The sequence below is a fragment of the Heterocephalus glaber genome, unplaced genomic scaffold (assembly GCF_053883595.1).
Source record: "Heterocephalus glaber isolate CG9 unplaced genomic scaffold, H.glaber_assembly_v1.0 deba00001733, whole genome shotgun sequence".
NCBI classification, from domain to species: Eukaryota; Metazoa; Chordata; class Mammalia; order Rodentia; family Bathyergidae; genus Heterocephalus; species Heterocephalus glaber.
Window position 1 is genome coordinate 1724595 of NW_028258444.1, and position 12717 is coordinate 1737311.

Here is a 12717-nt window from a genome sequence, read left to right on the forward strand (position 1 = left end):
TACTGTACCTTTTAAATAAATGGAACCAGGTGGATGGCAGGCCCATGGTACCTGTGTGCTGCCTCTGACCAGTGTAGTGTGTGGTGAATTGCCCGGGTTACAAAGTTTGTTAACTTCACTCTGGTTAGGAGGTGGTTCTGTGGGCTGGGAAATCTTTCTGTGAAGTGGTTTCCTAGCAACAATATAAGTTGAATGGAATAAACATTAAAAGTGATGAAAGTAAAAACTTCTTAACTTTTATTTAATGAAAAATGTGTTTCCTAATTGGAATGATTGTATCAAAACTTTGGAGACATTTTTCCTTTTTTTGGTCATGTTAATACTTGACAAAGAGAAACTGCTTAAAAAAATCGTCACAGGCACATCACTTTTTGGTGTCCGAGAAAATAGATGGTTAACAGCTTGTGTAAAGCTTAAATGAATACACAGGAATTTGCCTAATAAGGTACATATTTTTAAGGTGTTACAAGATTTGAGAAATATCTAGAATTGATATGAATAAAGAGCCATTTGAAGGTTTAATATCTTCCTCTGGATAGCACAAGTCAGTGTTGATCGAGGTGGATGAGATGTTTCCCTTTAGTAAAATGGAAGAGAAGTGTTCAGGTAAGTTGTGTGCAAACTGTAGCTTATAAGCACTATGTCCTCTTTGTCAGCCTGTTGTGAAGGCACATCAGTTGTCCAACTTTCTCTGCAATGAGAACTCTTAAAAGGGAACTCTATTCAAATTAACTGTTTATTAATGTATATTTCTTATATACTGATACATTGTTTCTTTAGGTTTGTAATTTTAAGGGTTTTTCTCTTCCTCACTATTCCTCCATGCTTCACTCCCACACACAGTAAACTGAGTTTAGCTCATTTAAATTGGTGGTGTTTTTAAAATTTGGGTATTGAGGTATAACTTAAAACAGATTAAAAGTAATTTTGGTATATCATTGTGTAAACTGACAAGTGCGTGATCATGTAAGCACATCACAATCCAGACAACATTTGCATCATTTCAAAAAGTTCTCCCCTTTACCCATCACTTTTGGCATCCACTAATCTATTCTTTGTCTATAGCTTTCCTATTACTGGGATATATAAAGGGAAACATATAGTATGCAGACTTTTGTTTCTGGTCACTTTCATTTAGTCCTTTTCAGTACTTTGCTTTTTTTTAAATTGCTGTGTAGTATTTCATTGTGTGAATGTGTCACTATCATCATCATTTGATGGACATTTTGCTTTTGGCATTTAGGAATGAACTTGCTATAAATATTCACATGCAAGCTTTGTAATTTGTGCAATTCATTGTACATTAGTGTACATGTGTGTACATTCATGTAGATGCATGTTTTCTTTTTTTTGGTTAAACATCTAGAAGTAGGGTTATTGGGCCACATGGCAAGTGCATGTTTAACTTAGTATGAGATTACTGACTGTTTTCCAGTGTAGCTGTTTCATTTTGTACTCCCACCAGTAATGTGTGCTGGTTCTAGTTGTTCCATATCCTAGTCCACATGTGTCATTTATTTTTAATGTTAGATATTCTAATAGGTATTTAGTGATAACTCATTGATACTTTAATTTGTATTTTTCTGCTGACTAGTATGTTGAACATACTTCCCTGTGCTATTAGTTGCCAAGTGTGTCTTTGAAGTGTCTGTTCAGATTTTGTCATTTTTTACTGTGGTTTTCTAAAATTATTGGGCAATAAGTGTTTTATACAGTCAGGATACAAATATTTTATCATATAGATGTTTAAAAATATTTTCTTTGATTTTGTTACCTAGGGTTGCTTTTGCTATTCTGAGGCTCTTCTGGTTCTTTATTAATTTTAGGATTGATTTCTTTAGCTTAGGAATGCTGTTGGTATTTTGATTGAGATTGCATAAAATCTGCATTTCAGTTTTGAAAGTATGGCCATTTGACAATGTAGGTTTGGCCAGCCAAAGTGTTAGTTACTTTTTTCTGATTGCTGAGATAAAACACCCAGCACCCAAAATTAAAGGGGAAAGATTTTATTTAACTCACAGTTTGTAGAGGTTTCAGTCCCTAATTAGCTGGCTCCAAGGCAGAGTGGCACATGGCAGAGGAGTGTCACAGAGGAGAAACAGTTCGTAGCCCCAAAAGCAGCAAGAGAAGCTAAAGGCGTCTTTCTGCCCCTTTGTCTTTTTCAGATTTGGGGAGCGCACTCACGCCTATAATCTTAGTTTCCTTGGGCCTAGCCCCACCTTGAATCAATGACACACTCTAGATTCAGCGACCTCTGAAATAGTCTTTGACCACTTGAGGCTTTGGGGGACATCTAGACACAAACCGTAACAGCCAGGAACCAGGAATAGGGGATGTCTATTCATTCTGATGTCCTCTTCAATTTCCTTCAATTTCAGAGTATTGTAGTTTTTGTTGAGAGGTCTTTCACTTCCATAGTTAGGTTAATTCCTAAATAATTAATTTTTCTTGATGCTAGTGTGAATGATATTGTTTTCCTAATTTCCTTCTTGTGGCTTCGTGATTGGTGTACAGAAATACTATTGATTTTTGTGTTTATTTCGTATCCTGCTTGAATTTGATTATTCTAGAGTCTTTTGGTGGAATTTTTGGGGTCTTCTCTAAAGGATTATGACATTTTTAAATAATGATAATTTGACTTCTTTTCCTGTCTGTGTTCCTTTTATTGTTCTTGCTGACTTTTTTGGCTAATGTTTTGAGTACAGTATTGAACAGGAGTGGCAGTAGTGGACATCCATGTCTTGTTCCTGGTTTTAGAGGGCAAGCTTTCAGTTTTTCTCCCTTTAATATATTGGCTATTGGTTTGTCATAAATGGCTTCTACCAGATTGACATAAGGACCTTCAATACCTATTTTCTTCAGGGTTTTTATCATGAATGTGAAAAGCCATTTCTGCATCTGTTGAGATGATCATGTGATTTTTGTCCTTGCTTGAAGCATCATAATCCTGAATTTCAAGTTACATTACAAAGCTACAGTGATGAAAACACGTAGTACTGGCACAAAAAACAGACATTGTGGCTCAATGGCGCAGATAGAAGATGCAGAAACAACCCAGGCACATTCAGCCACCTGATTTTGACAAAGGGGCCAAAAGTATGGCTTGGAGGAAAGATAGCCTTTTCAGTAAATGGTGCTGGGAAAACTGGCTATCCACATGAGGAAGATTGAAGTGAGACCTGTATCTCTTACCTTGTATTAAACTAAAATCAAAATGGTTCAAAGATCTAAATGTTAAAACAAAAGCATTTAAAATGCTGGAAGATAAAATAGGTAAAACTGTTGGAGTCATCAATATAGGCAAAGACTTTCCGAACAGATCTGTAATTGCATAAGAAATAACAACAAATGTAAACAAAGCAAATTAAAAAGGTTCTGCATAGCAAAGGAAGTAAACAAAAGAGTGAAAAGACAACATAAGGAATGGAAAATTTTTTTTCCTGATATTCCTTGGACAGAAGACTAACATCCTGAATATGTAAGAAAGAATTGAAAGAAATTGGAGCTCCCAAAATAAAAGATAGAATTAAAAAATGAGTAAGTGAAATGAATAAACACTGCTCAGATGAAGGCCATAAGAAAACAGTACCAAAAAAAGAAAAGAAAAAGAAAATGGCCAATAAGTACATGAAAAAATGTTCAATATTGCTGAAAAAATGCAAATTAAAATAATACTGAGGTTACATCTTACTCCAGAAAGAATGACAATTATTAAGAAACCAAATAATGATAAATGATGATGAGGCTGCAGGTTGTGGGGGAGGGCTTCTGTGTTCTTGTTGGGAATGTAAACTATGGATCACTGTGGAAATCAGTGTGGAGATTCCTCAAAAAACTAAAACTAGAAATTCCATTCAATTCAGCTATTCCCCTACTAGGTATCTTTCTGAATTAAAGACATATTACAGTGATACATGCTTACCCATGTTTATTGCAGCACAGTTCAGAATAGCTAAATTTTGGAAGCAGCCTATATGTTCATCAGCAGATGAATGGAAAAAGAAAATGTATTTATGTACAGTGGAATACTATGCTGTAAAGACAAATTGGAGTCATTTGTAGGAAAAATGAATGCACCTCAAGACCATAATTTTAAGTAAAATAAATCAGACACACAAGCTTAAATATTGCAGGTTTTCTTTTATATGAGAAACCCAAAATATAAATAAACAGCAAAATGAAAGTGCAAAACCTAGAATTATATCTATTGCAAGTTGGAAAAGGACCAAGAGGTTAGGAGGTGGTGGTTAGGGAAGTAAGGGAAGGGATGTAAAAAGAATTAAGTTGTATTATGTACATGTACCAATTACCGGAAATGGATGTAATCATTATGTATTGCAAACATGAACTAAAAAAAAATTTGAGGAAAGGGATCTAGAGACGGAGAGAGGAGGAAGTTAAAGGGAAGTGGAATAAAAAGTTATGTTAAGTACATATATCTGCTCCATAAGATGAATGTAAAGATATATTGCAAATTTGTACTAATAAAAAGTTAAAAATATATTTTCTTTGAGTCTGTGCTTTGTATTTTGTATTTTTGAGGATCAAACTCAGGACCTTGCGCTTGTGTGGCAGGTGCAGTTCCCCTGAGCTAAATCCTTGGCCCTTCATTTTCTTAACAGTGAATTTCAAGGAGCCACTGTTTTTAATTTTGATGATTTCTAGTTCATCAGTATTTAAAAAAAAATGCTTTTCTTTCTGTATCCCCACTATTTCACCTAACCCAAGGTTGCAAGTTTTTTTTTTTTCCCATATATTTTCTCCTGGAATTTTAAGTTTTGGATTGTACATTTAAGTTTTGATCCATTGTGAGTTAATATTTGCATATGACATGAAGTTTGGGTTAAAGTTCTCTCTCTTTTTATGAATGTCCAATTCTCGCATTGTCATTTGATGAAAAGATTATTCCTACTATTTTTTTCTCATTAGATGTCTTGTGCACTATTGTCAAAAATTCATCAAGTCTATATGTGTGGATCTATTCCTGAATTCCCTATTCTGTTCCATCATTCTGTTTTTTCACATTTTGGAAAACCATATGCTCTTTATTAAAACTGTAGCTGTATAATATTTCTTGAAATCAGGAAGGCTCAGTCCTGTTGTCATTTGTCAAATTTAGATTTTCTAGCTTCTTTTGTTTCTATGTAAGTTATAAAAGGAACTTACCTATTTTTTTTATAAAAGCACTGTGAGATTTTGATTAGGATTGTGTTAAAAGTTATAGATCATTTCCTTCAGGGTTTTTATGCTTTCAGCTAAAAATCTGCACACATTTTGTTACATTACATATGTGTTTTATGTTATTTGGTGCTGTTTAAATGATAACCTTAAGAGTTTTAATTCTCAGTTGTTTACATACATTGATGTTTTCCTATTGCCCTTGAATCAGACAGCCTTACTAAACTCACTTGTTTTAGTAGATTTGTAGATATTTTCAGGATTTTCTACATTGGTAATCATGTTGTCTGCCAAGAGACAGCTTTACTTCATATTGTCCCATGTATTTGATTTCATTATTTTGTCTCATTGCCCTGGTTAGGGTCTCTACTTATTTGAATAAGACAAATCAGAACAGACATTCTTGCCTTGTTTTTCATTTTAGTAGAGAAGGCATGTATGTTACTATTGAGTAGTTGGCTGTTGGTATTTTATAGACTGAAGTAGTTCAGTTGGACTCCTTTTTGCTTAGAGTTTTTAAAGCTTAGTCATAAATTAATGTTGCTTTTTTGATTGTAGAAATTATAGTTGATTATGGTACAATTTTACTCTTCCATTATTTTGAAGAGAAATGCTTACATTTTGATGGGATTTCCTTTTTTTTCTTTTGCAAACATTTATAAAGACAAAATTGTAACTTTGTTTTGAATTTTGACCCTTTCACTCAGCATCACATTATAAGTAATTACTACATCATGAATTTTTTTTGAGAAGTTGATCTGTAATGGTTATGGGCTGCTGTGTCACATGGCTATAATATCATTTAATTACTTTTCAAAATGAGGTTGTCCCTTACAGCATATGAAGTTTTTTTTTCAGGTTCTTAATATGCACTGTGTCTTAGTTTCATTTGGTGTTCTTGGAATTGGTTGTCTAGAATATTTATGAAACAAATTTTTGAATCAGTATCATTGGCTTTTGGGGTAACATGATATGGCTTATATCTACAAGTCCCCACAAAGCCTCATAAGAGGAGCTTGTCAGAGGTGGCTGGAGCTGGAATGTATGATACTGGAATTTAGTGTGTGATGCTGGGATCAGGGGTGTGTGATTACTGCATTAGTCCATTGATTAAGTTTGGCATAATTCTGGGTAGGATTGAGGGTGCCCCCCCCCCCCCCGCATGAATGTGCCTGGATAAAACATAAAGGACAGAGAGAGGGCTAGTGTTCTTGCTTGCCACTTATAGCTTGCTGCCTTTCTTCCTGCCATGAACCATTTCTCTTCTGCAATGCCCCTCTGCCATGCCACCCTGCCTTGGAGCTAGTTAAGTAGGAACTAAAACCTCTATTAACTGTGAGCCAAATGAACCTTTCCTTCTTTAACTTTGGGTTCAGGTATTTTTGTCTCAGTAACGAGAAAAGTAACCAAGACACATGTTAAGAATTGTTGAATTTCAGAAACTCAGCCTTCCTTAGGGATTATCTAGTTCAAGCCATTTATTTTGCACTTTTAGAGTCTTGAGTTATTTGAATGATTTTTCTGTGCACTTTGTTGCTACTGATCTAGATAGAATTTCTGATGCTTTTTTTTGAGTCACTGGGAATTGAACCCAGGGCCATTTCTCTGAACATTTCCAGCACACTTTTTATTTTGAGACAGGGTTTGCTAAGTCACTTAAGTTCCCTGCGTTGGGCTGGAACTTGCGGTCCTACTGCCTTAGCCTCTCAGCGTGCTGGGACTGTAGGATTAAGCCATTGTCTGGCTTCCTGATGCATTCTGTATAATTAATATACCTACTCTGCTTCTAGAATTACAGTAATCTTTTCACCTAGTATCATGTAAAATCCTTTAGGTATGCTGTTTTTGATTTTAATTCTAGCCACTACTTTTGGTAGTAGCAATTTTCTCATTTCCTAAGTGAGGAAACTGAGTCTCTGGCAAATGAACAAACTCACCTTGGGCTGTATTAATAGTAAATGGAAGGAAGGACTAGACTTGGATCACAGGTCTCTCTGAGTCTGCTTCAGCCATCGGCACTCTGCCAGTGTCAAGTGCCTTCAGGTGTTTTGTATTTTGTGTGCTTGTTTTGACTGTACTGATTGTAATGCTTAGAATAAACTCACTAAGAAGGGTGACACATTAGCATTAGAAGGTTTCAGTACTTTCAAAATGTTTACTCAGGTTTATGTTCTATTAAGTCTGTCATTATTTCTAATTTTAAATTAGTTCAACTTTAGTAAAGAATACTTCATCAAGGTACATTAATGTGTTTCATTAATATGCTTCACTGATAGATGGGAGTTTACATGAATATTTTTAAAAAGTGTATGCTTAGAAATCAGTAAAAATGGTGATTAAAAGTTAATTATTTTAGTGATGAATTTAGTAGAGGCAAAATGAGATTATACTTTTTGTTCAGTTTGCTCAAATCGAGCATGAAAAACAAGTTTACTGAAGCTGAGTGGCATTAAAAGGACCACGCTGAGTCATGAGTATTTCTATTCTGAGTGGGAAGAACGTTTAACAATTGGTGATAGTTTTTAGGAGATATTTTGCTGTTTTAAGTCTTATCTATTGTCTGTTATACAGAAAAGATTTATTAATTTATCCTTTTAAACCATACTACTAATTCCTGCCTTTCTATTTACAATTAATGTAATTACCTGTAAAATTTGCTCTGCTGTCTTTTTGTGGTCTGTATGTCTCGTGTGTATTTGTTCTTGTCCCTTAATTTCTCTAATATAGCCTTCTCTGGCTTTTTTTTGGTACCAGGGATTGAACTTGGGTCCTTGCACTTGTGAGGCAGGCAGCGGAACCACTGAGCTAAATCCCTAGCCCTTTCTCCAGCTTCTTTTGCAATAGACTGTATACCATTGCAATTCATGTGTTCTTTTTACTACATGCTTAAAAAGTTAATTTCTTAGTAATTGCCTTGGGGATCACAAACAATATCTCAATGTATACCAATCTAGTTTGGATTAATTCTAATTTAAAGTTAATAAAACTTTTTTTTTTTTTTGGTACCGGGGATCAAACTCGGGTCCTTGTGCTTGCAGGACAGGCAGTGGAACCACTGAGCTAAATCCCTGGCCGAAAATTAATAAAAATTTAACTCCCATATGGTTTCATTCCCTCCTCTTCTTTTGTTCTATAATTATAGATATTTCACTTTTTACATTATATGACCACTGGTACACAGTTATAATTTTTGATTCAGGCAGTTTTCTTTTTAAGTTAGGAGAAAAGAGTCACAAAGAAATATACATTTATATTGTCTTTTTATATTCACCTATCTAGTTATTTTTACCAGTCCTTTTAATATCTTTATGTAGATTCATGTATTGCCTGTTGTCCTTTCAGCCGGAAGGATTCCCCCTATTTGTATGTCTTCTAGGAAAGACCTGCTAGTGGTACATCAATATCCTCTTTGTTTTTGTTTATCTTGGAAAGTCTTAATTTCTTCTCCATATTCAAAATTTGTTTTGCAGAATTTAGAATTCTTAGTTAATAGCCTTTTTCTTTTAGGACTTTGAACGTGTCATCCTTCTGTCTTCTGACCTCATGGTTTTTTGTGAGGCTCTTTTTTGCCCCCCTGTACTGGAGTTTCAACTCAAGACTTTTGCACCAAGCTACATACCCAGGCCTTTTATTTAAAAATTTTTTTCTTCTAAAAATTTATTTTAAGATAGGGTCTTGCTAAGTTGCTTAGATGAGACTCAAACTTGGCAGTCCTCCTGCCTCAGCCTCCCAGAGTGCCTCCCAGGCATGTATGTGCCACTTTGGCTTGCTTCAGGTGTAAAATCTTATCCCTTGTTTGTGATGAGTTGCATCTGTCTTTCTGCTTTTAGGATCTGGTCTTTTTCTTTCAAAAGTGTAGCTATGATGTGTCCTCCCAGGCATGTATGTGCCACTTTGGCTTGCTTCAGGTGTAAAATCTTATCCCTTGTTTGTGATGAGTTGCATCTGTCTTTCTGCTTTCAGGATCTGGTCTTTTTCTTTCAAAAGTGTAGCTATGATGTGTCATGTGTGGAACTATTTCAGACTACTCTATTTGGAATATTTTGAGCTTCTTGCATATAGATTAGTATTTTTCATCAAATCCGGGAAGTTTTCTGGCATGATTCTTTATTCTTTGTGCCTCTTTTTGTCCTCTTTTTCCGGTACTCTCCTTGTGCATGTATTGATATGCCTGTTTGTTGGTTTCCCGTAGTTTCTCATACTCTTCATTTTTGTTCATTCTTTTTTCTTTGTGTTTCAGCTCCATTCTGTTCTTGTGGCTGCAAGGCTGTTGGATTTCTTCACAATTTTGAACCTGTTGGTTTTCAGGACAGTTTATTGGTGCTGGGGAGAAGAAGGTAAGGATAAGACACATTAAACTGTCAGAAAGCTTGCTGTATTTACTTAGATTTAGCCATTTTTTCTTGAAAATGTACCTCTACGTTGTTACAAACCTTTGATCTATTTTTAAAATTCTGAAAATGTTGACTTTGACCATTTGTGCCACTGCTGCTCGGGCTTTATGGAGATTTTTGGAGGTTCTTATTCTAGTCTTCCTGCTGATGCTGTGTGTAATATTTTCATGGTCCAGATTCTCTTTAATGCAACCTTACCCCAATTGTAATCTACCATTTGAAAATGTCTACATTAACTACATATATTACAGCCTAAAATAAGAGGTCAGTTGGGGGCATATGTAAAAATGTCTCATGGCTATTAAAATCATTGAGTAGTATTAAGCATCTGCTAAATGCTGTGAACATTCCGTAAGATAAAAACTATTGTATGTTCTTTAGAAAGGTGTAGTTAGGAATTTATAAATGTAAAAAAAAAAGTTAAAATTGTCAACTGAATGAAAGATATCTGATAAGGTAGAATGTAATCTACTGTTACTGATAATAAGCAGTATGCCTCAGGCATATAACATTATTAGCTGTTGTGTCATTTTGTCATTATATAATTGGATGAACTTACAGAAAGGAAATTTTCAGTTTAGATTTGTGAGTTATGGCTAAAAGGTTAAATTGCCTGAATGATTATGCTGAAAGGGCAAAGTAAAAGTAAAGAAACATGTATAGAACATTTACTTTCTACTGTCCTGAACGTATTACTTAAGGAAATTGGGTTTTCTGGTTACTTTTCCCAATAAAAGAAGACAACCAGAAGCACAGTTTTTTTTGTTTTTTTCTTGATTTGATGAAAATGTCTAGATATGTATTTATGGAATTTGTTGTCTTAGTTATTGAAGTTAATTGATTTTTTTCTTTTATTTAATAAGATGCTTAGCATTTTATAGTACCTGGGCATCATCACTGAGGGTATTACTTTCCACTGCTGTAGAAGAGTCACATGACTGTTGCCTATGAGAATGTGGGGTTAAAATATTGGGGAAGAGACATGTTGGAATGGGCATCCCCCAAAACAACAACAAAAATAATGAAGATAATTACATTCACCAAAGGCTGAAGTCAGCACAAAGAGGATGATCTGTTTTATGGATACCAGTCACCTTCTTTTCTTGCCACGATTGCTATCATCCACTGGGCTCATGAACAGTTGTTATGTTGGAAAGGATACAATTTGCATATGTGTTAGCACCAGAATCTCCAGTCACTAAGGCTGACCTGGGTGTGGCAACTGCTGAATACCCAGTCCGCCAACAGCAGCTGTCAAAGAGCTTCTGATAAGGCACCATTCCCCAGGATGATCAGCTAGATTCATTATGAAAAGAACAGCATTTTATTTTTACTGGAATAGACATTTATTTTACATATGGGTTTTCCTTCTTGTATGCAATTCTTTTGCTAAAACTACCACTATGGATTTACAGAGTGCCTTACTTACCATCATAGTATTCCATAGCGTTGCTTCTGGAAAAGGAACTTTATAGCAAAAGAAATGTGGCAGTGGGCCCCTACTTACGAAATTCACTGGTTTTACCATGTTCCCTATCATCCAGAAGTACCTGGCTTGGAGGAATGGTAGAACAGCCATTTATGACTCTGTTACAGTACCACCTTGGGTGACCATTCTTTGAAAGGCTAGGGCAAGATTCCCCAGAAGGCTGTAAATAGTCTGAATGAGCATCCAGTATATGGTTCCGTTCTTTCATTAGGAGGGTTCATGGGTCCAGGAATCAAGCTGTGAAAATAGGAATGGGACTATTACTTCTAGTGACCCACTAGCAAAAGTTTGGCTTTTTGTTCTGTGATCTTATGCCTTGCTGGCCTAAAGGTCTTAGGTCCAGATGAGGATGAGGAGGCACAACAATGATTCATTAAACTTTAAATTAAGACGTCCCTCTGACCACTTTGGACACCTAATGCCTCCGAATCAGTAGGCAAAAGAAGAGAATTGCTGTTGCTGACTTGGGTAATTGATTATATCAAGGAAAAATTGGACTGCTATTCCAAATTGGAGGCAAGGAACAATATATTTGTACCACATGAGGGTTCTCAGGATGTCTCTTAATATTACCATGACCTGTGATTACGATCATTGGAAAACTACAACAGCCCAACTCAGGCCAGAACTATTATGGCCCAAATCCTTCAGGAATGAAGGTTAGGATTGTCTCATTAGGTAAACAGGCATTACTATCTGAAGTGCTTCCTAAAGGCAAAGGGAATGTAAAATGGGTAGTGGAAGAAGGTAACCATAAAGATCAACTGTGATCAAGTGATCAGGTACAGAAACAACTATAATTGTCGTATGTGTTTTCTCATTTTGTTATAAATATGTATGTATAAAGTATATTGTCTTTGTTTTCACTTTTTTCTTCGCCCTTTTGTTTCCTCATTATGTAACATAAGCTATTTTGACTTTATATCTTAGTATTTAAGTACAGTATTTAGTGTTTCCATCATAGGTACCAAGAAGAGTAGCATCACTCAAAGAGGTAGAATTATGACTTTGTTATTTTTTTAATTTAGAGATTATGGTTTAAGAAGATACATATGGGTGTCAAGTTGATAATGGGTGGGCTTGTAATGGTTAATTTTATATGTCAGGTTGACTGGGCCATGGGGTATCCAAACATTTGGTCAAATATTACTCCAGGTGTGTCTGCAGGGTGTTTGGATGATATTAATATTTGAATCCATAGACTCAGTCAAGCAGATTGCCCTCCCTAATGTGAGTAGTCCTTATCCAATCAATTGAGGATCTGAATAAAATAAGGAAACTGTGTCAGGAAACTCACTCTTGCTAATTAGACTGGGGCATCACTCTCCTCCTGCACTTGGATTGCACTCTTGGCTCCTCTGGTTCTCAGGTTTTAATACTTGGGCTGTATTATAGTCAGGGTTTGCAAGAATAGATTTAATACCAGACACATAATTTATAGGATTATTTTATAGATTCACCCAAAAAGTCAAATGCAGAGGAGTGTAAGAGATCTATCTACATACCAGAGACCCAAAGGATCCAGCTAAGGGCCTAGACCCCAAGGCAGTGTCCCTCACAAGTCCAGTTGAAGGCCTAGAGCACAAGGCAATATTGTCCATGAGTTCAGCTAGAGGCCTAGAGCCCACGGCAATGTCTCATGCAAGTCCTTATGGA

General features: G+C 35.6%; 1 protein-coding gene across 15 annotated transcripts in view; it reads left to right on the top strand.

Annotated features, from left to right (window-relative positions):
- Ccdc91 (coiled-coil domain containing 91) overlaps window positions 1-12717 on the top strand; it is a 401979-nt gene that overhangs the window by 1166 nt on the left and 388096 nt on the right. For all 15 annotated transcript variants that reach the window (XR_015446979.1, XR_015446977.1, XR_015446978.1 and 12 more), the window contains exon 2: window positions 9419-9515. The gene's annotated coding sequence lies outside the window, so the exon portion shown is untranslated. The remainder of the gene's footprint in view (window positions 1-9418; window positions 9516-12717) is intronic.